The 24,285-nt window shown below is 36.3% G+C and overlaps 1 long non-coding RNA gene across 1 annotated transcript; it reads right to left on the bottom strand.

Annotated features, from left to right (window-relative positions):
• Nucleotides 1-22,741: 22,741 nt before the first annotated feature.
• Nucleotides 22,742-23,136, bottom strand: LOC111513936 (uncharacterized). Its single transcript, XR_002723285.2, has 2 exons — nt 22,946-23,136; nt 22,742-22,887 (listed from the first exon to the last, which is right to left on the bottom strand). It is a non-coding gene; the product is annotated as an uncharacterized lncRNA (long non-coding RNA).
• Nucleotides 23,137-24,285: the final 1,149 nt, after the last annotated feature.

Genomic DNA, 24,285 nt, shown 5'->3' with positions numbered 1-24,285 from the left:
ATAATGGATGGAATAGTAGATGGAAGCATCTTACACCATCTGGATGCCGGAGAGACGTATTCTTACCTCGGGTGAAACAACGCCACTCACAAGAGGTAACAGTAGTGAAAAACTTCGACAGATCTGGTCATCGGAACTGTCGGGGAAGAACAAAGTTGCTGCAACAAATATGCTTGCCGTTCCAATCTTACTCTACTCGTTTGGAGTAGTGAAGTAGAATCGGGAGCAGCTGTATCAACTCGACGTAAAGACCCGAAAAATGATGCATCTCTGTAGGAGTTTGCATCCCAAATCGTCCGTTCCACGCTTGTACTTCCCCCGACAACAGGGAGGCCGTGGACTTTTGAGTTTGGAGTGTCTACATGACAGAATGGTGCTAGATACAGCCTGTAAAGTCGTCAGGAGTTCAGATCCCCTTCTCTGCATGGTCCGTGATCATGCAGAGAAGGAGCATTTCTCTTTAGGGCAGCTGCCCGAGCAGCTGATAAACTCAGTATAGTTTTTGACACTGAACAAGGTGACCATAACTCTGTCACCGAGTTGGAACCTATTCAGCAAAAAGCTCAGATGAAAGCCGCAGAGATTACCTCACTTCTGCGGAAACACAAGGATAAGCCATGGGGTCTTCTTCAATAACATTGGAGACCTTGGCTTATCAAAGCGCCTTACCTTCGATTTTCTCAGGTCGAGTGGGTTGAAGTCGGAAACTGAGGTGTTCATCATGACTTGCCAGGATGGTGCCTTAAATACCTTAGTCTACCGCAGTCGCGTGATGGGTATAGAAGTTCCTGACATAAGGTGCAGAGCCTGCCGCGAGGCGCCCGAGACCCTAATGCACTTGCTATCAGCATGTCCAGCATATGCGGTCTCGGCCTATATCCATCGACAAAACGCGGCCTGGAAAGATCTATATTACCATCTAAAGCACTCGTACGGTATTGACGAGACACCGGTGTTGCCCTACGCTCCAGGGGATATTGAATCCGTTGTGGGTACGAAAAGTGCTGAATTTATTGGAACTATTCGTGGATGATGGGAGGGTGGGAGGGTGGAGTTTTCAGCTCCTGGCGGGACGAATATCGTCAGAAAAGAGTAGGAAAAACGGATAAAATATCAAGATTTTCTCTTCAAACTCCGCAGGCTCTATCCAGATCACTCTGCCAAGATGGTTGTTCTGATTATTGGAGTCCTTGGTGGAGTGATGTCCTCTCTACTCTCGAATTTTAAAATGATACCGGCGTGCCGCACTAAGGCAGAAATCTTATCCGCACAGATGCAGAAGGCTGTCATTCTTGGCTCACTGCGCTTGCTCAGGGCACATGATTCTCGGACCCAATGATCACTTACCCCACGGCGTGGGGTAAGTGATCATACTACAGTGAAAAAAAAATAATAATAATAACAGGGAGGCCAAGGAATTTTGAGTTTGGAGTGTCTACATGACAGAATGGTACTGGATGTAGCATGTAAAGTCTTCAGGGGTTCAGATCCCCTTTTCTGCATGATCCATGACCATGAAAGATCAGGAATTGAAGCAGTTCTCTTTAGGGCAGCTGCCCAAGCAGCTGATGAACTCGTTGTAGTTTTCGACACTGAGGTGATTCAGGAGCTTCGATAACTGTGTCACCAGTAGAACCTTCGCCAATCAAGACCAGGCAAAAACGGCCTTCAGTGACTCCATCGAATCTCGAGCACACAATTTTTAACCCGATACCTTGATTGTTAGATCCATATACTTTACCGACAGTTTCGTAGCAATTCAGTTCAATATCGTTTTTCTGGTTAATATGAACATCCAGATTTTGGTTATTTGATAACTGTGCTGTAATATCAGCGTAACTACCGTTTTCATAATGAAGCTTAACAAGGCTTAGTGGGCATTAAAAGGTACAACTGGAATCTGTAGTGTAGAATGAATCTCAAACAAGCACTTTTCGCAATCACCAGGATCTGAAGAAAACAGTTTTTCTTCATCTGCCGAAGACGCATACTGGGTTGATGAAACGTGCTCCGAGGAGAGTATGAGGTTCTAGTAATCACATTTAATTTCAACAGAAGACAGCAACAACTGTGATTATTTCTTTATTACAAGCATCAAATTCAAAAATTTTCTAGAGTATTGGAAAAATGCGTAGAAGGTTTTTTCTCAGATCAAATGTACTGAGTGTTATTTTCTTAAAAGCCTTGTTTCGTTTTCAGTGAACCGAACCGAACGTTTACCACGAACCTATTTAGAAAACACACTTCAATATGAAATTTCCATTTACAAAACCACGACACGTGTTTCGCTATACAGTGGCATCTTCGGACGTTACAATACACAGTATTCTGACATCACAATGCACAGTATTTTGACGCATCTTCAGGCGACAAAATTAACAGTATTGTGACGCATCTTCGGACATCACAATACTCAGTATTGTGACGCATCTTCGGGCACCACAATACGCAGTATTTTGACGCATCTACGGGCATCACAATACACGGTATTGTGACGCATCTTCAGGCGATAAAATACACAGTATTGTGATGCATCTTCGGACATCATAATGAACAGTATTCTGACATATCTTTGGGCATCACAATGGACAGTATTGTGACAATCTTTGGGCATCACAGTGCACAGTATTGTGACAATCTTTGGGCATCACAATGCACAGTATTGTGACGCATCTTCGGACATCACAATACTCAGTATTGTGACGCATCTCCGGGCATCACAATACACAGTATTTTGACGTATCTACGGGCATCACAATACACGGTATCGTGACGCATCTTCGGGCGTCAAAATACACGATATTGTGATGCATCTTCGGACATCACAATGGACAGTATTCTGACGCATCTTTGGGCATAACAATAGACAGTATTGTGACGCATCTTCGGGCATCACAACACATAGTATTGTGATGCATATTGGGGCTTCACAATACTCAGTATTCTCCTGCATCTTCGGGCATCATACTACTCAGTATTCTGACGCATTTTCTGACATAAAAGTGCACAGTATTGTGACAAATCTTCGAGTGTCAAACTACACAGTATTGTGATGCATCTTCCGACATCACAATGCACAGTAATGTGACGCATCTTCGGGCATCACAATACTCAGTATTGTCACGCACCTTCGGGCATCACAATACACAGTATTGAAAGTGTATTGTGACGCATCTTCAGGCGTCACAATACACAGCGTCATAGCGAAACATTTGTCGCTGTTTTGTAAAGCGCTTTTTGAATACCTCATAATGGATTTTCATCAAGTATCGGTCAATTCTGTTATATGTTTAACATGAATACAGAAAAGCTACTAATTCTTTAAAAACCGAATGACTACGCCTGTTCGTACATTCGTCTCAACTACGTTTTTAGCAAAAAGAAAAAGTGCGAACAAAATGGCAAATGAAACCATTAGGTCCCTTAGAGCACTTAGATATGAAACACAATGGAACGCCTAAAACATAGAAATGAAAACCTGTCGGCTGTTACACGATATTTTAATTAAGAATGCTCTCAGCATAAAGTAAAATATTATGTTCCAACTATTGTGGCTGTATCACTTACGTTTCCAATGTTCACCTTTGCCGACTTATTTTGAAAGAAATGGAAAATGTTTCGGCTTTCACGTACATCGGCGGACCCAGAAATTTTCTCGTGAAGCCTATCGCTAAGTTCAAGCTTAAGAGTGAATTGATTTTTTTGAAAAAGTAACAGAGAAGCTCGACAGTTGGAATATCAGTGAATTTTGTCATTGCCTTCACAACGTAGAGAAAAAAAATGTTTGCAGGCAACTTAAACTAATTCCCAATGCAGCAATTTCACATAAAGTTAGGACGACGAAAGAATACACATGCGTCAACGATAAAATACGCGATAACAACATACTTTTATTTCAGATAATCATAAAAGAAAAATATAAAGTAGACAAATCTGAAGATCTAGCAGGCCAAAGCTGATCTATATTCAAAACTTGGCTCTCGATCAATTTGATTTTCCTTGGTTTTGGCTCTCCTTTTTCCATTAATAATTTGGAGAGGACTGTAATGGGCCAGATTTACGTACGTGTATTATATCTGCACACTCAGATACCACAAAACGTCTATAAAACTGTAACTGATTTTTCATCGAAAACATTCCTAAAGAAGTTCATACAGTGCATTTCTTTAATGTCCCCCCTCTTTTTATTTTTCGAACAAGTCAACTCAAAAAACTGAAATTCATCTGTCAATTTCACTTCAAAATAAAGTATTCATGCATTGATTTCATTATCCCAAATTTCAATTTTTTGAGTTGACCTGTTCAAAAAATAAAAGGGGGGGCATTAAAGAAATGCACTGTATATCGTTTCAGATTACCAACGTTTAGGAACATATGGCGTCATAAAGGTCACGTGATAATTTTTGGCAATGTTGAAGGTAATTTCATCGGAATTCAAAATACATTATTTTCAACATTTTGATCATAATATAAACAAATTGAATATTTTTTGCAGAATAGGGTGTGTATGCAATGTTTTGAATGGTTTCTTTTAATACATCAGTATTGCTTTTGAATTCATTTGCGTAAGTTTCGTGAATAAAACTTTGTATTTTGAGCATTAATGACAATGATAATATTCAATATTACTGGAAATCGGGGGGTTGCCATTGAAATATCTAAATTGAATGAAAGTAAAATAAAAGGGGTGGGATTTTCTTCGGGATTTTCTTCTTTCAGGAGGACAGGAAAGTAGCTGTTTCAGGAGGACTTTCTTTCAGTTTGTGTCTGAAAGTTACTTCTTTGCATGATCTACACATCAATGTATAAAGTTACTTATTTCCAAATTGATTACTTTCTTCCTTTCTTTAGAAGATTCCCTCATCCTTTTTTTTTCTATCAACATGGAGTAGTAGAAAGCCAAAAACTTTTCCAAAAATTAATCACTCCTAAAAATATAACCCCTTCAATTCAAATAAGATTCCTCTTGGCTGGGATTAAATCAAATAAATGAATGAATGTCATTACGATGTCATCGATGACATAAGCAGATCAAGCTTATTCCGTGACATTAAAAAATTGTAATTCGTGAATGAATTGTGTGTATTTTCTATAATGTTATCCAATTTGGTAGAGAAGAGCCTTGAGGCAAGTGTCTTAAGGAGAAATATCGGTGTATACCAGTGAGGGTGACAGTGTTCCATGTAAGTGCAATTTATTACCATTCATTCAAAGTAAAACTCATGTGGATGATATCTGATTTTTATTCCACAACGAATGTTTAAAATACAAACTGAGTAGAGAAAAGTATCTTCTGTATAATTCAGTGTTCAATATAGAAGTATTTGTTTCGAAAGAATTTTTTTCTTTCGTGTAATTCAATGTTTATATGAAAGTAGCTGTTTAAGGAGGACTTTCTTTCAGTTTGTGTCTGAAAGTTACTTCTTTGCATGATCTACACATCCATGTATAGATTTACTTATTTTCAAATTGATTACTTTCTTCCTTTGTTTGGAAGATTCCCTCATCCCTTTTTTTGTATCAAGATGGAGTAGTTGAAAGCCAAAAATTTTCTTTCCCAATATAAAATACCTTCCAGCACCACTACAATATTAAGTTTATGGCGTAAATTCCAGAAAAGGTCAACTGTTTACGATACGGATTTTGAACCAAAGGAACCTTCATTTCGATTCTCGATCTTATTGCTTGTATGCCTACCGTTGACTGAGAATACGGGGTCCCCATTTGGATAGATGGTACCCTTTGAAGTTGCCGCTGCTTATAAAATATGTTTGTTCTGTTATCTGTCGAACGTTTCTCTCTGCAAATGCCGAAGAGAGGTGGGAGGGGCTTCAAAATGTTTGTAAAGCCTGCGACATCGTTGCTATATTTTATATTAAAAAGATAATATCGCTTTTGATATCGCTACAAACATCGGTAGTTAATATGCAAACACACAAGGAACTAACATCAAATGAATTCTTGACTTCAGAAAATCCTCAGCTTTTTAACTTTTTGAAACATCAGTCAATTTGTCCTAAAATCATGGCAAAAACTTAAAAAATTGTCAAATCTAGGAAGCAACCTGATAATTCTCTCTCTATCTCTCTGTATCTCTCTCTCGCTTTCACCATCTTCTTAGAAAGCGCATCAAGTGGGCGGGGCTATATTGAAATTTAAAAAGCTATTCCTACTTTGACAAGCTATACAGAATAAGATGATAACTTTTCGCTGATATTTTGGCTCTAGTCCATTCGATGTGAAAGAATTTCAAGAATGACAGTACATCAAAGAAAGAAACAGTCGTTTTGAGCAAGTGGCATTGCAATTCATCCACAAAGTCACTGAGATATTTCTACCCGCTATGCCTCTTGAGGACGCCGCTAAGGAGCCATTAAAATAGTGACTTCCAACAAACAACTTCAAAAGAGGCGGCCGACGCTGTTTATCATATTGCATCGCTAACCAAACACTTTCTATCAGTGGATACTTTCGGCTCGAAAAAGTTGTTGTTTTCCTTGAGTTCCTTAAGAATTCTAAAAATTGTCTATCTATTGACACCGGTCATACTCGTGCATTTTTACACTACTTCCTCCTTACTTTTTATTTCGGGCGGATATTGTATTCTTAAAGAATTATATACATTCGTAATAATTGTTTTTTCATTTAAATTTAATGATGACAATTTCGGACGCTTCACGATTCCCGAACAACTAGCTTCCATGTTGTATAGCTGTTTATTCAACGCACTCTCGAAGTAAACTGAAGAATATCACGAATAACCCCGCTAAAAAGCCAAGTCGGTCTTATTGATGGGTGCGAGGTGTCTGTTGACAGTGTAATTCAAAGGAATATCTATTTATACCGCCTTCAAAAAAACAATGTTTTTTCTATCCCTACCAACTAAATACCTATTTGTTGGAGAATGTTTTGGTTACTGATGGAAATATTTTAACATTTGTCATAGTAGATTTGTTATTTTGTTTGTTAAGAATGATGTTTTTCAAGAATAAATATTGTATCTTCGTCGTATGAATTAATTTATTCAATTCGTTGAGAGTAAATAATTTGAACGCAGTACGCCTATGGCACTAAAATATATATAGATATACTGCTGTAGTCTCTGTCATCTCTGAACAGATTATAGTTGATGTGTTATTTTGTTTGTTACGAAGGAGATTATTCAAGAATATATATATATATATATATATATATATATATATATATATATATATATATATATATATATATATATATATATATATAGACCCTTTTGTTGAGACCCTTTTGTTGAGTTGAAATCCCTATAACTCAATGTATAAAGATTTTTCTCAACACCTCAGGTGGATTCAAGCTCAAACACAAATATTACTTACCAAAAAACAATCTGAATAACATGGAAAGACGACAATAGAAAAATGAAACAGTTTAATAAAATGTAAAATCTAAATTCTAAATATAAATTAACGAGTGTGGACAGCAAATTACGCTAGATAGTGTTCTATGCTAAACCGAACTATGTAATATGAATTTTGGAACGCACTATCAGTTTATGAAATGTCAGTTAATCTATCCTGGACACTTTGTGGTTTTATGCTCGATGGAAATTCATGAATTTTAATCTATGTTCAATTGTCCAATGTTTCCTCTTGGACAAATTAATATATGCATATTTTTTTTTATATTCGTTATGGAAAGAGGTAAATACCTGGTTTTCCTTCTGTGTGTTTTGTGCAGTGAAAATCGTATCTCCACTGGATTCTCCTCTCGTTTGCTGGAAATTCTCCAAGTAATACATTTCTTGATAAGTTCTTTGGTTGGAATTGGCTTACTCAGGTTAGTATTATTTAAAACTTCTTCCGCAAGTATTATTTTTCAATATAATTATTCAATATCTACTAACTTTTCTATTAATTTTAATTAAATTCTGGGAGCAAAAGATTTGGCGTGGCGTCTAGTTTAGTAGCCTTGAGAAGAATCATCTACTTTCCCTAGTTACTAACCATAAATTTCTGTAACTTCAAATTTTTAATTTTGATATCTTAAAAACTATTTCCTCTACAAGTTTGCTACTCATTTCTAAATTTAGATACATCTTTCCTTAATATTTGTGTAAATACATATTTAACCTCACTTATGTCTAAACATATGAATTTTTCGTTAGCATCATTTAATATCCGTAACTAGGAAAACGATTTACAACAATAATTTTCAAACTTTTCATTATTTCTAAATATTTAAAACAATTTTATGATGTCTCTTCCAATTTTATTTAACAAATATCCTATTATTTTCATTTGAAATTGATTAACATCCTCTGCCGGTTGTCTATTTTGTGAAAATTATAAATTTTTAGACACACATTTGAATTTTGAATTTCCCGCTCTTACATTCTTGTTTTCATGTAAAGTATGTGTAGTAGTTTCTCTCATTTCTGAACAGACTATACATGAAAAAGAATGGAAGGGCATCTCCATATTTTACTTGCTCAGTTAGGTCATTGGCAATAGATGACATCCGGCTCGAAGGACCAAGGTTTTCTAGTTCCATATTGTTTACTTAAACCAACTCCGCCAGACCTCGCACCCCGTTCCGAGCTATCCCTTAAAGCGAGCTGCGCTCCGCTCCATCCCCTTTAGTATACACAACATAAAAAGTTGTCCGTCGGGTGGAGGCGGGCGGCGCCGGGATCGGGGCGCAGCCGGGGGGCGGGAGAGGCCGCACTTGTCACTGGGCCCTCCGAACGCTACGGGCTCTTTCTCTGCCGCCCGCTCAGGGGGCTGCTTCGGAACTGGAGCACAATGAAGGCTGAGGCTGGATTTCTCGAAGAAATTACAATTTTCTACGAAACGGCGGTGCTGCTGGTTGGTTTGGAATGTAGTATCGTCGAAATTTTTTTCCTTGGAAATACTCAGAAACTGCTGCGATTTTGGTGTTTTTGTTTAAATTTTTTAGAGAGTGCAGCAGCGGACCACAACTTTTTTGAAGTTAAACATCTTTACGCGCTCTTGACTTGACTAGTGAAAAATATTTGGATCTGTTGGAGAATCGAATAATACCGTGCATCAATAGGGCAATTGAGGAGGATATAAATTTATTCGAAAACGAAATAGTTTTTCAGCAGGATGGTGCAGCTCCTCATTATGCAGCTTTGAGTGATTATTTTTCTGGTCGCTGGACTGGCAGAAGAGGTCCTACAGAATGGCCACCCAGGTCTCCGGATCTCACTCCTGTAGATTTATTTCTATGGGGTCATTCGAAGTCTGAAGTGTATGAGATAGAATCAACAACATTAGAAGATTTTAGAGAGAATATCAAGGGGCATTACAGATAAATAACTCGCGAGATTCTCAAACATGTGAGAGCGGCAATGGAAGCTCGTTTGTACCATTGCATGGAAGTTGGTGGAAACTTTTTTGAACATTCACCATAGGACTTTTTTTCTTCTCTTTGTCCAGTCATCAGATTTCAATTCAAGACTTAATAAAAAATCTCTTTTCCCGATTTATTACTTCCATATTTGCCTCTAGAACGAATATTCCAAAATGTGATCTTCAGTATAATTGTTGACCTGTTTTTTTTTTCCTGCAAATCATTGTTTCAAAAGTTATTCAGGGTTCTCGTTTTCAACTCAAATAATTTGTAGCTCCCGAACCATAAGCTTCAGACCATATGTTTTATACTTTGTTGAAATCTGCTCAAAATGGTGACCAAAAGTTATTCAGGGCTCGTTTCAAATGGAATGCACAGTATTTCCATATCCTCTGTAACTGAAGGTTTTTGACCTCGTTAATGTATTGCAATTCACTGTGAATTTGATAATGTGCCCCTATTATGTATTGACGTCACCCCTACATATATAACCTACCAACTGCACTCATTAATCATTCAATTTACATACATTTTTAGATTTAAAATTTAAATTATTCAATATCTTCAATGTGGGAGTCCAAATATGATGGCGTATTCAAAGTTTCGCTTCGGAAATGCTCAGCTCTGTTAAATTAAAATTATTTTATTGTTCAAAATTATTTATGTCGATAAAAAGTAAATCTCTAAGAAGGCATTCTCTTAGAGATGCAATCCCCTTGAAATTTGAGAAAAAAAAATTCATAACATTCGAAAGAGGTCATCTTAAACAACTAATTTCTGGAATATTTCTACGGATGTCGATTCACACAGTAATCACAGTAAATACGTATACAGGATGTCCCTTGAACACATGCTAATATTTAAGGAGGTAATTCTTAGACCCATTTTAAGAAAAAAACTTCCTATGGACGTATGTCCTAAACGCGTTAACTTTTGAGATACAGGGTGGCAAAATTTTTAAAAATAATCAGTTTTTTAATAATAACTGAGATAATTTTGTAGACATCTTTGGCATATTTGGTACATATGTTCCATGCCTCAAGGCGCATTTTCTGATGTACACAAATTTGTATTTTTTCAAACAGTGGCATCCCTACGGGTTTCGCATTGAATATTTTTGGGGAAAAAGTACTACGCCAATGCTTTCTTTTCAAAATAAAATCATTTTTAAAATCCTCATTTATTTTTGAGAAAATTTAATCTCTTGGTATTTCTTTGTCAGAAAGCAAATTAAGAAATTAGATCAATTCTAAAATGAATGAGAATCTGAAAATTGCTTCATAACGCAGTACCAATTCCCTAATAATATTTGAAAACATAATCTGCAAAAAAATAAATTTTTCACAAAAACGAGTTTTATTTTATTTTGTGACAGTAAGTCTAAACGAATAGCACAAATTTGTTAATTAGTAATAATACCAAAACTGATTATAAAAATTGTTGGAAGTGGCCACCTGCACATAGTATGCATGCTTTCGCCCTTCTATGCATGGAATTACGCACCCTTTCAAATATTCCCGACGTATTTCGTATAGTTCCACACAAGGCAACTATTCGCTCTCTTAAATCTTCTAAAGTATTAACGGGAGTTTTATACACAAGAGTTTTAAGGTGACCCCATAAAAAAAATCTAAACTGTTGAGATCAGGGAATCTTGCTGGCCATTGCTGAGGTCCTCCGCGACCTATCCAAAGATTAGGATAAACTGTAATTAAATGGTTTCGGACAATTACACTGAAATGAGCAGGGGCGCCATCGTGCATGTACCATATTCGATTCCTTAACGCAAGTGGCACATCTTCCAATAACCCAGGTAAGTCTTCTTCGAAAAAGTGTAAATTAGAACGACCATCAAGGCGTCATGGTAGAAAAAATGGGCCAATTAGATGATCGCCTATAATTCCTGCCCATACATTAACCGAAAATTGGTGTTGGAAATGGGTTTCGGTTATTGCATGATTGTTATGATTGCTTCGTCTGTGAACAAAATTTGTGTCTCAAACTGCGGATTTAGTGCAATACTTTGTAGATACCACTGACTGAAGTTCACACGCTGTGGAAAATCTCTGTGGAGTAATGCCTGCACTCTTGAAATATGGTATGGGTATAACAAAAAATCAACCAAAATACGCCAAACAATTTGATGACAAATATCCAGAGTTCTAGCGATCTTCCTCGTACTCGTCTCAGGATGTTTCTCAATTTCTTGCAGCACCGCTTCCTCAATTTCAGGAGTTCTTACTACACGAGGTCTACCTTCCGGAGTCCCTTTCTTGAAACTACCAGTTTCCCCAAGTTGACAATGAATATTTGAAAAGGTTCGGCTATCTGGTAAGGCACGATTAGGATATCTTTCCTGATAAATGCGCCTGGCTTCTGTTGCATTACCATCGGCAAAGCCATATACGTAATGCATTTGCGCCATTTCCGCATTCGTATAATTTACCATATTTACTGATATTCAGAAAAACAGCGGAACACCAAAATAACTTCAATAACACTTCAAAATCAATCAAAACGCGCTGTGACAGTTTTAAATACCAACACCTTACTTTAAACCAACATCAATATTAGCTACTGACGTTTGTACATACAGAGAATTCGTTTTTTATTGCTATGGTGGGTACGCTGTTTTTTCTGCTTTTAATCTTTAAAAGAAATCACATATCGATAAACTCCATATTTCCAAGAGGTGCAGTAAATGAATTCTGCAAAACGTCATTTATTCCAGGATAACTAAATTTATGTTTTCAAAAATTATTAAGCGGTGCTGCGTTATGACGTAATTTTAATTGAGAACAGTGCACCTGACAACAAACAAATACCTTTTAGATCCTCAATTATTTTGCAACAAATCTGATCTCTTAGTTTGCTTTCAGTCGATGCACGATACCGCATCAGATTTTTAGGGAATTTATCCTTAAATAAAGCGATTTTTAATTTTTTGAGCGAAAACCATGCGTCGGACAAAGAAAACCCAGCAAATCAAATGTGCTCAAAAATGTATGGAGATTTTAAAAATAATTTTTAATTCAAGATGAAGCAGTGGCGTAGTATTTTTTTCGCCAAAAATATACATTTCAAAACTCGTACGTACGCCACTGGCCGAGAAAATTAAGAAAGTTGTACATCAGAAAATGCGCCTTGAGGCATGGAACATATGTACCAAATATGCCAAAGATGTCTAAAAAATTATCTCAGTTATTATTAAAAAACTGATTATTTTTGAAAACTTTGCCACCCTGTATCTCAAAAGTTAAGGCGTTTTGGGCATACGTCCATAGGACGTTTTTTCCTTAAAATGGGTCTAAGAATAACCTCCTTGAATATTACCATGTGTTTAAGGAACACCCTGTACACATACCAATATACCCGTATTTAATGACAATTTGTTTCTTAAAATTAAAAATAATCGAGTTGTTCGATGAAAAAATTCATCCCCCCTTTTCGGGTATGAATCGAAAAATATCGATTCTAGAAAAAAATTGATGGGAACCAAAATTGTAGGTAATTAAATTTCAAACTTCAGTATCCCGGGAACTTGAATTTATTAGTAGGTATTTTCCAAAAGACAAAAAATAAGCTTACAATGTAGATTTAACAATTTCAAATTCAGAGCTTTGGAATACAAAGACTCGCCGTTAAAAATCATGAAACATGTTAGAAATGTTATATTTTTCACATATAGTCAGTGGGCAAACTTGAAGACTGGCTATAAATCAAATCATCCAAAGGAACAATTCGTTCGGCCAGTCTCAACCGGCTGATACCACGAAGGGCATTGAAATATATTCTGAAATATATTTGAAGGTGATTGACAATGTTTCGTGATGAATTTCACTAGTTCGGACTTCCATTGTCTATTATATAAAATGATTTGAAATCCCTGAAACAAGTTAAAAAGAATAATTAAAAAAGAAGAATAGTTGAAAATAACAATTATATTAAGCAACAATAAACCTGAAATGAAATGATAGTAAAATAGCCTACAAGTAAAAATATAATAATTGAATAAATACAAATTAAAGGAATGCAAAAAGAAAATAATAAAAATAAAAAAGTGTAGAGATTCCAAGTCACGTTAGTTCACGACGTTTCGATTGTTGGTATCTACAATCGTCTTCGGGTGATGACTGGACTGATTCCTCCGAGAGATGACTATTTTATAGGTCGTTGAAATACTTTCACTTTCTCTACTTTCCATTTTCCGCCTCACTGATTTCGTGAGAGATGACCGATTTGGCGGGAGTTGGTCATTTCTCGTTTGATGATGGGTTTCCATATGTTTCGTATATCTACGCTGGCCTGGCTGAATACGTTGTTGGACAACATGTATGCGGCTTCCTTAAATTTTCTCCTGAACCAATGTTCCTCGCTGTGCAAGATCTCAGCTTGGGACCACTCGATGTTGTGTTGATGGGTCCAAACATGGTCTGCTATTCCTGATTTGCTGGTTTCTCCTCGCTGTGTGTGCTTCTTGTGCTCGGCAATGCGAATATTCAATGGCCTCTTAGTTTCACCAATATAGGATTTTCCGCACTCACAGGGTATCCGGTAAATGCAATTCTTGGAATCGCAGTCCGCGTTTGGGGGCCTGGTTTTCGTGAGGTTGCTACGGATAGTGTTACCGGATCTAAAACAGGTTCTAATGTTGTACTTGGAACCAATTCTTCTTATCCTCTCCGATAATCCTCTGATGTAGGGAAGTGCAAGCACTGGTGACAGCAAGAGCCTCGCAAGGAAGAGAAGCCGTCACAACCATTCCTCTCGGAGGAATCAGTCCAGTCATCACCCGAAGACGATTGTAGATACCAACAATCGAAACGTCGTGAACTAACGTGACTTGGAATCTCTACACTTTTTTATTTTTATTATTTTCTTTTTGCATTCCTTTAATTTTTATTTATTCAATTATTATATTTTTACTTGTAGGCTATTTTACTATCATTTCATTTCAGGTTTATTGTTGCTTAATATAATTGTTATTTTCAACTATTCTTCTTTTTTAATTATTCTTTTTAACTTGTTTCAGGGATTTCAAATCATTTTATATAATAGACAATGGAAGTCCGAACTAGTGAAATTCATCACGAAACATTGTCAATCACCTTCAAACTACCGGTCTCAAATTTTTTAAACGATAGCATTGTGAATGGAGCGCTGATATCAGACTCGAACAAGGTTCTTTCATCAATGCACATTCCCAAAAATTTGACATGGGTGGCAGATTTGCAAACTGGTATATCATTTACGATGAGATCGGGTTTTGTACAATTTTTGTTGTGAAACCGAAGCTATTATATCTTATCCACATTGAAAAATAGTGAGTTGTTATATGTCTGCGTTGCTGAAGATCGGATTAGCTCATTACGACGTATTCCAAGCATTTTATCAAAAAAGTCTGACACAAGTACAGATATATCATCTGCATACATTGTAAAATGAACTATTTCACATAGTTTCTCAATATTATCAGTATATAGCAGGAATAACAAAGGACCCAAAGAAAAACCCTGTGGAACACCTATTTTGGTATCAACTAATGTAGAATTTGTAACCCTCAACTCATTGCATTGTTCATTTCTCAAACATGCATACCCTTTGCGATTTTGTAGAAAGCTTGTAAGCCATGTTAGTGCATTATTTTTTACACCATAATGGTATAACCTCTTTATCAAAGTATCATGATTCACACAGTCGAATACCCTGCTGAGACCCCAAAATATCCCAACAGGGTACTCGCCAGTATCAATAAGGCCCGTTATTTCGCTATAGAAGTTGTGTACTGCAGATGTCCAGGTCTGACGCATGCTGATTTCCCGAGATTATTCCATTAGCACCAAGAACGATCTAAAAATGAGTATTCAAAAATTTTTGAAAATATGGTTGGTATGGTTATCGGCCTATAGATACAAATTACGTCCCGATTTCCCTCTTTATGGATGGGAACGCATTGAGTCATTCAAATCTGAAGGTTTAGTTTTGTACACATTGCTCTTTCATATCCCCATGAAAAAAATCTAATGATGAAAGATCGGGTGAACGCGCTGGCCATTCAATCGATCCTCGCCTCGCTATCCACCGATTGGGAAATGTTGTATCGAGGTAGTGCCACTTGGTAATGTGGTGGTGCTCCATCTTGATGCAACCATATCGTATTCACTAGAACTTGAGGGTTTCCTGGATCAGGATATACATTTGTTAAACTTGAAATAACATAATTTTGAAGTAGTGCCAAATAATTATCGCCATTCAAGTTGACCTCAATGAAAAAGGGACCAATGATATGGTTTTCTACAATCCCTGTCCAAACACTAACCTTTTGAGGATATTGCATGTGTTCTTCTCTCATTCAGTGAGGATTTTCCGTTGACCAGTAGTAGTAGTTTTGCCGATTACCATGACTGTTAAGATACAAAGTACACGCATCAGAAAACATAACGTCTTCTAATTGGATGATATTGTTATCCAACATGTCCATCATTTGCTCACATAAATAAGCTCTTCTATCAAAATCATCTTCCATGAGCTCCTGAGTAGGTATCATTTTATAGGGATGCATTTTAACTTATTTTCATATTCTGATTGATTCGGCCGTTTTTGATGAAGATCCATAGTAATTTCAAAAACTACACCTCACGATTTGATCTTCACAAACTTTATTTTGAAAAATATATCACAACATGTTTCGCTAGCACAGTAGCTTTCTCAAGTGATTTATACTTTAAGTATAAATTTTATACTCAAGTATAATTTCTTTCAATATGTTTACTATCGATGAATGGCTAACATTGAATGTAGTGGATGCCTATCTAATCGATGTATGTGGGTTTTCCTCAAACTCAAGCATCACATCTAATTTGAGTTCATCACTCATTGCATTGGCAGCTATTTTTTTATCTGCCCCACATGACTATGTTCGCGAAACAGTTTCTCTATTTTGCTTATTGTTCCATGACATATGGAGGGTAAATCAAAAAATTTCTCATGAAATAGGCAAGCTACTTCCTGTTGTGTTAGGGTTTTTTTCTCTGTAACCAATCATTTGTAAAACTGTTATTTTATGCATTTTCGTTAATCTAACCATTTGTCAGACTTGAAGTTAACGTACTTTAAACCTAAATTAAAATACTGAAAACTAATGTTGTAACATACAAAACAAGTTGGCAAGGCATTTTGAACTAACAGAAATTATTTACACGGAAATTATTTACAGTTCTTTAAATGATACGATCTGAAAACAACATTGCTATGGTTTTTGCTTACTGTCCTATTATCAATACCTCAATGTGAAATAAGTTTTTAGTATATTGAAATAAGTTTTCAGTGTATTTTATCGAATTTAGGTAACCACATGATTTTAATTTATTTCATCTTAATTGTTGCAATATATTTGTAATAATATAATAATAATAATGACGTTTATTCGTGATAAAATAAAATCCATACAATAATATAAGAGTTGTGTATAAAAATGAATAAACATAATAATATCCACAGAAGTATCAAACATACTTGTTTGTGGAATTACAAAAGAGACAGTCGCGATAACATTTTTGAAAAGAGAATTAAGGTATCTTTCAAACGATATATCACAAGCCTATATTACTATATTATATACTTCCCATTTAAAAAATTGGGGGTTGTACCTGTCATTCAACGCGGGTTGAAGGCAGGTGTATCATTTTTCCCTTGAAGTATATCAAATTATAATTTAAATTATAGGTTTTTCGGGATTTTGTTAAAATATGTACCTTAACCTAAAGTCTTCATTTGAACACCGTATATAGCCATTATCCTGATATGCAGTCGTGGAAATGAAGAAACAATCCATCTAAAACCATGCGTACAAAGCCTATCTCATGGCTAATTTAGTAGTTAACACCGCTAGACTGGCGTTAACGAGAGTTCTAAGGATGCTGTGACGTACTGTTAGCGTTAGAAATTAAAAAGAACAGACCACAATTCAAGTTGCACGTCACACCACTGGCTTCTTTCATCTAATGGAATCGGTTCAAAAGAGTTCATTGTTAATACGATCTATTTTAAAAGATGAATTCGAATGTATGTACATGTCCGTTGTGTAAATGGATGCTTAAGAGGTTAGAATCGTAAACCGGGGTTAAATCGAGGAATGAATAGCAGTTGGTGCTTAGTCTAAATTAATTCATGGCCTTCTGATGGACCGACTCTTTGTTGGTATGGGAGTTTTCTAATGAGTAGGAGAAAATTGGTTATAAATGAAGTATATTGTTGTTGGACAGAAATACATGCATTTGCTTGTTTTTCAAGGTACTACCCGAATAATTTAAAACTTGAGTTAGGTACATAAAATACAGGGTATAGACTTGAAAACTTTACACATAAATACCTTCCTCCCGGAAAAAAATATGAAAAATTAGCAGGAAATATCGATTGTTTCAAAAAAATTGTCCGTATTTATGAATCCACTTCAAACTGCAATAGCTCAGTGAATACGTATTCAATTCAATATGGTAGTCGGCTGGCGAGAAATCTGGGGAGTGTGGTGGGTGATTCAGGCCTTAGCGAGCTTGTGGCACTAGTTATATCCAGACGTAGTGGTAAAAGCTACGGCAGTTCCGTTTTCTGTTTTCGAACCATCAAAAAACATGTTTGAACATGCTTGAAACATAAAATACTGTAGTGTTCTCATCCCCAAGCCAGTTTCAGAATAACTATATCAAAAACTCATTTCATCATTTAATAATGAAAAACAAAATCCGGTTTTGTGTTGCTGCTATCCGATATTCAGAGGATAATTCCTCATGGGCCTAAGAAAAGCATTTCCTCATAGGTAGGACATAAACTGGAACAAAGTAAAATTAAAATCGAATCCACTGCATCCCAGCAAAGGAAATTTAATCCCGTCACGGTCTATCGCTTTAAGATACCAGCGGCCCAAGAAATCTGCTAGTACGGAAGGAAATGTGAATAGTCCAGCTACGTTAGGCTTGTAGAGAGAAACCTCATCGACTTTATGTTGATGATTGACACTACCTTGCACTGACGAGTGGCCAAACAGCCCGAAACTGGTCCATAATTGAAAATCTATTGCGGCAGTTGTATCGCCACAGCATATGCAGGAAGGGCTTTTGTGAAGAATCCTCCACTGACACCTGTTCGTATATAATCCAACGCCCTTCGTGGTATTAGCCAGGGGAGTAGTTGTTTTCTGATAGGTGTCAGTCCACTAATCTACAGCGTAGGGAGTGGAGACTGGCCTGAAAGAATTGTTCCTTTAGATGATTTGACCTAAATATTTAATTTTACAAATCAAAATTAAAAATCCACACGAGAATGAATACCAGATACAATTGAAATTGTCCGTATAGCTTTTTTGAACATGTTGACAAACAGACATGTTTCTATTTGCGCATAGCGGAGGAAAATGTAAAATTGCACGTCTAAAACAATATTTACTTTCTGCCGCACGTATTCAGTTGAAAACATATTGACTATGGCTTCTGTATTCCAAATGCTCTCAACAATAATTCCTAAAAATTCAACATTATCATTCGGTGGAAAACCTATATGAAATTGGGATACCTCAACCGAGTGTTTCAAGTATTCATAACATTTATTTTGAAATTATCGACATAAACGACAGTAGGTAATTTATGTCGATAATTTGAACGGTAATTTATACGAAATCAATAAATGTTTGGAAGACAGTAGTGTTGGAACTCTTGAAGAATTCATTATTATATATTATTATTGCAGTATATTAATCACACCTGAAATTTAGAAACGAAAAAAAAAATTTTTTTTAATTTATAAAACTTACAATGCGCATACACTACACAAAAACTCAGAAAACATAAAATAATAGGAGAGCTGAAAGCAGATTCACAAAAAACCCTCTCAAAATACAAAAAACTCAAAACATAAAAAACAAAATTAAGGAAGATAAAAAAAGGAAAACGCGAACAAATACAATTACACAAAACAAAAAATACAAATACAAAAAAGTACATAGGAGTAAGTGAACACACATTGAAAACATACGATGATGTAGGTACTCTGCTTCACAAAAATATATTTTGTTTTCAATTATGTCCTTGGAATAGTGAAACAAGCGCGAATTTTCGAAAATGTTCATACTGTAACAAATTAAAAAATTAACTGTCTCAAACAAATTTATTTCTAACAATATTTCACTATCACGAACTAATTTATATTCAACGCTTAGCAACTAACGCCTAATTTATTTCCACTATTTGAATTCCTTGTTTAAACGCTCGATTCACTTTCTGAATTCAACTGCCCTCTCTGGACGAGAACCGGCCTTATATATCGGTAGATATCCATTTTATAATTCTGTAGTCTGTTCGGTACCCTAGAATTTTCCCGGCGATTTCAGACTGCATTCTTTCGCGGTGAGTCATGTATTTATTCGATGAATCGGCTGGCGTATGGATCAGGGATTCGTTACAATATAAACTTCTATGTGAGCTCCAAAAGAAGCTCATTGCAATTTTAGGCAGTAATGATGCAAAATGAAAAAAAAAATACTAGGGACAATTTTGTTTATGTCAAGGAGTCGAAACAACCGAAAAGTTATTTCAGAACGGTTTAATATACCAACTTACTTCAATTTCATAAATCAAATAAGTCTGATGACTGTATCGAGGTGAGGTTTATACTACATTGGCTGATAAGTTTTGGGTCTAACACATAGATAGCGCTAGTTTCATTGCATTAACTGCTTTTTTAATAAGTACTAACCTTCAAAAGTAAGCTGTTGAAATTTCATGCTACTTTTGTGAGTTATTGTACTAAGAGTGACACTACTTTTGTTATTCTGGAAACAATGTATCAAAAAAAATTTCTTATTTACATTTCACACTGCTTCTTGAAAGGAAAAATACCGTCTAAGCGAAGCAGTGGCTTGAAAAGTGTTATTCCCAGATAACCACAGGCCAATCAGCTTAACCCCTTCCTTGAGCAAAGTGGCAGAACGTGTCATCCTGAAAAGATTAGAGAACCAAACCAGCGAACTAGGAATCCTACCAGATGAACAGTTCGGTTTCAGATCAGAACAATCTACAGATCTGCAAGTCCTGAGGGTAGCAGACTTTGCGACGGAAGGCTTCAACCTCGGCAAAGGATACAACACCGGAACGATTTTCTTAGACGTCTCCAAGGCGTTCGACAGAGTTTGGCGTGACGGCCAAAATGAGCAACTTTGGCACCACGAAACCAATGGTAAGATTAATCGAGTCTTTTCTAGCTGACAGGCGATGCCGCTGCAGAGAGGAATAAGAACTCTTAACTATGCTATTACTCGAAGCAGGAGACCCACAAGGTGCAGTCCTTGCACCACACCTCTTCTTGGTATACACAGCAGACGTGTCTAAGCCGAAGAACAACTTTAACAATTTGGCGCTCTACGCGGACGACACAGCTCTGCTGGCGAGATCAACAAGCCAAGCGCACGAAGCTAGATACCTGGGAGTCAACCTAGACAAAAAAAATTAACGTTAGAAATGGCGAAATTTCATCGACAAAACCTATTACCAATAATAGGTCGAAGAAGCAACATGGGACTGAAAGTGAAGCTGCTGATGATGAAGACCGTAATATTAGCTATAATCCTGTATGCCTGCTCTGCCTGGGGCCAGTGCGTAGCGTCATACAGAAGCCGTAAACACTCCAAGATATGTACCGAACAGGTACATATTCCGGGATCTAGACCTGAACACTACGTAGACGCATATATGAGGCAACACGCAGAGGACACATTTGACATAATTCGAGCGCACGACTATCCAGCGTTAAGCGATCTACACAATGCACTAAACTGGGATGACCTCAGATTCCGAGAGAGGGACAAATACAGGAGGCCAGTGAAGCAGAATCAGAGACCACCACCAAGAGTCACTATCAGGCGGCTCCAGATTCACTGAGAAACAACACTAGCTCGCGACAAAAGACAATTGTCTCCGGTTAGTTTTTAGGAACCCCTTGCAAAAATTCAGTTAGGAAAGCCACGATTAAAGCAAACATTAGATTAAGAAGTAAAAGCACCTAAAGGATCACTTTCGACTAAAAGAGGTCAGATGTCAATCTTGCTGAAGTGCCCACAGTGAGTTGAGGACCGCTCCGGAGGAGTACAACAATCGGCTGGAAATGTTATGATATCAGTATTTTTGGGATGCGCATGGTATGAGGCAACGACTATCTTGAGAAGGGAAAAACCACCACTAATTACATAATGTTATGGTATGGTTTGAAGGACTAACTCATGGAAAAAAGGCCCCATTTGAACAGAGCCAATTTTGAACAAAGAAAAAGCGTTTTCTTTCTCAAGCCCGGGACTTTTGAGTTCGAGTGTACGTAAAGAAAGAAACATTCGAAACATTAACTTTTCCCACAGTCAGATCTGACAAATGCCTGACGGAAAATAACTACTACTTCCCCGTCTAATACTACGACATTGAATTATGTCCGACATACACCTGTTCAAGTTTCCTCTAAGAGGAAATTCTTGCATATGTTTCGACAGGAATTTGGAAGACCCATATTTTATTTCGATATACATGTCTGATTTCGTCAGAAAGCCTAATTCCTTCGGAGCACAGAAAGACGAGCAATATTTATCCGGTCGATCGTAGCCCCCGGAGTCTTATCATGCCGTCCGGAGTACTGTCGGGGGTGGCAAATCCGCGCCCCCACCCTCGTATGGTGCTATATATATTCCGGCTACGGAGATATACTTCATGAGGGCCTTATCGGTCTTTTTGCTTGTTATTTATAAAAGAGGCGGGATTTCGGAAGTGTTGGTCAGTCAGGTCAGCGCTGGAATCCGCGTATCTGACGTGGGGAAATGTTACGGTTGATTTTGACAACGGAAAATGATCAAAGTTTGACAAAGAAGTTGAATTAGAAGTGACACAGAACTTGTTTTCTTTATGAACCTTCAAACTATGTTTACTTGTGATGGACACTTTCAGCATGGCTTTTGAAGATATGATTTTATATGAAGAAAGTTGAAAGAAAGAATAATAATAAGAATAAGAATATACTATAATAATAAAAAGATTCTTATGATGCACTGTTTGGAACCTTTGGTGTAGTAATGAATATTACTGGAGTTTTTTCCCAACACCAAATCGTTATTTTTAACACCTCGACACGTGTTTCGATCACCAAGTGATCATCTTCAAAGAAGAAGGTTAAAACTAGAAACTAATGCGAGCTAACCCTATTTATGCTAATAGGTATCCCATACAGGTAAACCATCCAGGCGTACCACCCATATAGGTATACCAACCTTATCTATTGCCTTATCTATTATTTTACAATATATGTTTATATAAAACCTATATTGTAAATTAATTTTTGCAATATGTCCTTATGTAGTAATCAGTAAAGCCAACAACATTATTTTATTTTAACAAGCTATATAGTATGGTATAGGTCCGTCATCGTTATTAATCTTCTTTAAAAGATGAAGCTTTTTCATTCTGGAAGAGGTCATAAGTTATGATTTACTGTATACTGTGATATGGTGACCTGAGGAAATAAATGAATATAAATAATTCAATTTGAACTGGTGTGAAAATAGACTGACCTGATTTTTCTCTCGCCCAGTTAAAAAGGTCAACAATCCAGTTGAATGTCCTCATCTCGTTGCACAAACTCATTATTTATAATAATTCAAACAATGCGTGTGCATCTGAAAACGATGCTGTTTCAATTTCTCAATTAAAATATTGTTGTTAATTGCTACATCTGGTCTACAAAGATAACAATGTTGTAAACACGTCTGATGAAACTGAATCTCGAAATACTCCCATTTCAAAACAATACTAGCATCTGCCGTGAATTCTACGGGTCAATTTTTCACGAGGCTATGCTTAATTGGAAAACTACAATACAGCTCCGCGAAATTGTAACAATTTACTATACGAGGGTATAGCTATTAGCCAATGAATGTATCTCTATTCTTAACAGAAACACACTACGTTTTTTACAACTTTAGACATTTGTAATAATATTCGGGTATGTTGAAAGAACTATTGTCTAAACTTCACAGAATACATTATTGATAAGTTTCAATAAATCAAAAAGTTTAATGGAAAACTAACAGTTGGTCTAGACCTACCCTGGTATCAAAAAAAATGTAACTAAAAAAGAACAATTTTCAAGAATGATGGAAAGAGAAAGACATACAAGGAAATGGACCAATTTCTTACGAAAATTATTAAGAAGAAATGGAAATATAAGAATTTGCAATGAAGTTCTAAAAGAAAGCTCTAAATGACTGTAGTAATTGTAGAAGAATAAACATGATTACTACAGAAGTAACATTTCAGGAAAGGTTCCAGGAAAACGATAAGTAGTATATTGGAAGAAATTGAGTTTGGCTCCAGAGCAAATGATTGGACAAGTGGAAGGAATAGCTTTCTAGGTAAATGGAAAAGCTCATTTACTAATATTTGTAGAGTTTAATAGTTGACCACAAATTGTGGTGATTTATGGATAATTCTGCCAATGTGAGGTTTACAAAATTAATAATGAGATATACAGAGTGTAACTGAATAAGTGTAAAACGTTTAAGGAGGTGGTTCCTCATCGAAAAAAAGATAGCATTTTTCATATAAAGAAACTTCATTGGAGCATCCCTTGTTAAGATACAGCCCCTTAAAGGGGGTACATAAAATTTGTATAACAATTTTTTCACAAGCCCTGAAAAAGTTACAATATTGAAATTAACCTGACGTTTTGTACTACCAAAAAGACGCTTATCCAGTAATTCATTTGGTTAAACCTATGGTTGTAAGGGCTGGAAAACGCAACCCCTAAAATTTATTTCCAATGTAACTTTTTGTCTTATTATATGTTTACCATTTGAAAATTTATTTTCGATAGCATGTTTCATTCTAAACAAAAAATGTATTTTGGGTTTTT

This window comes from Leptinotarsa decemlineata, unplaced genomic scaffold (assembly GCF_025532065.1).
Source record: "Leptinotarsa decemlineata unplaced genomic scaffold, Ldec_3_MD MMD2_tig00001719_RagTag_RagTag, whole genome shotgun sequence".
Classification (NCBI taxonomy): domain Eukaryota; kingdom Metazoa; phylum Arthropoda; class Insecta; order Coleoptera; family Chrysomelidae; genus Leptinotarsa; species Leptinotarsa decemlineata.
This window is presented reverse-complemented; position numbering and strand designations above follow the sequence as displayed.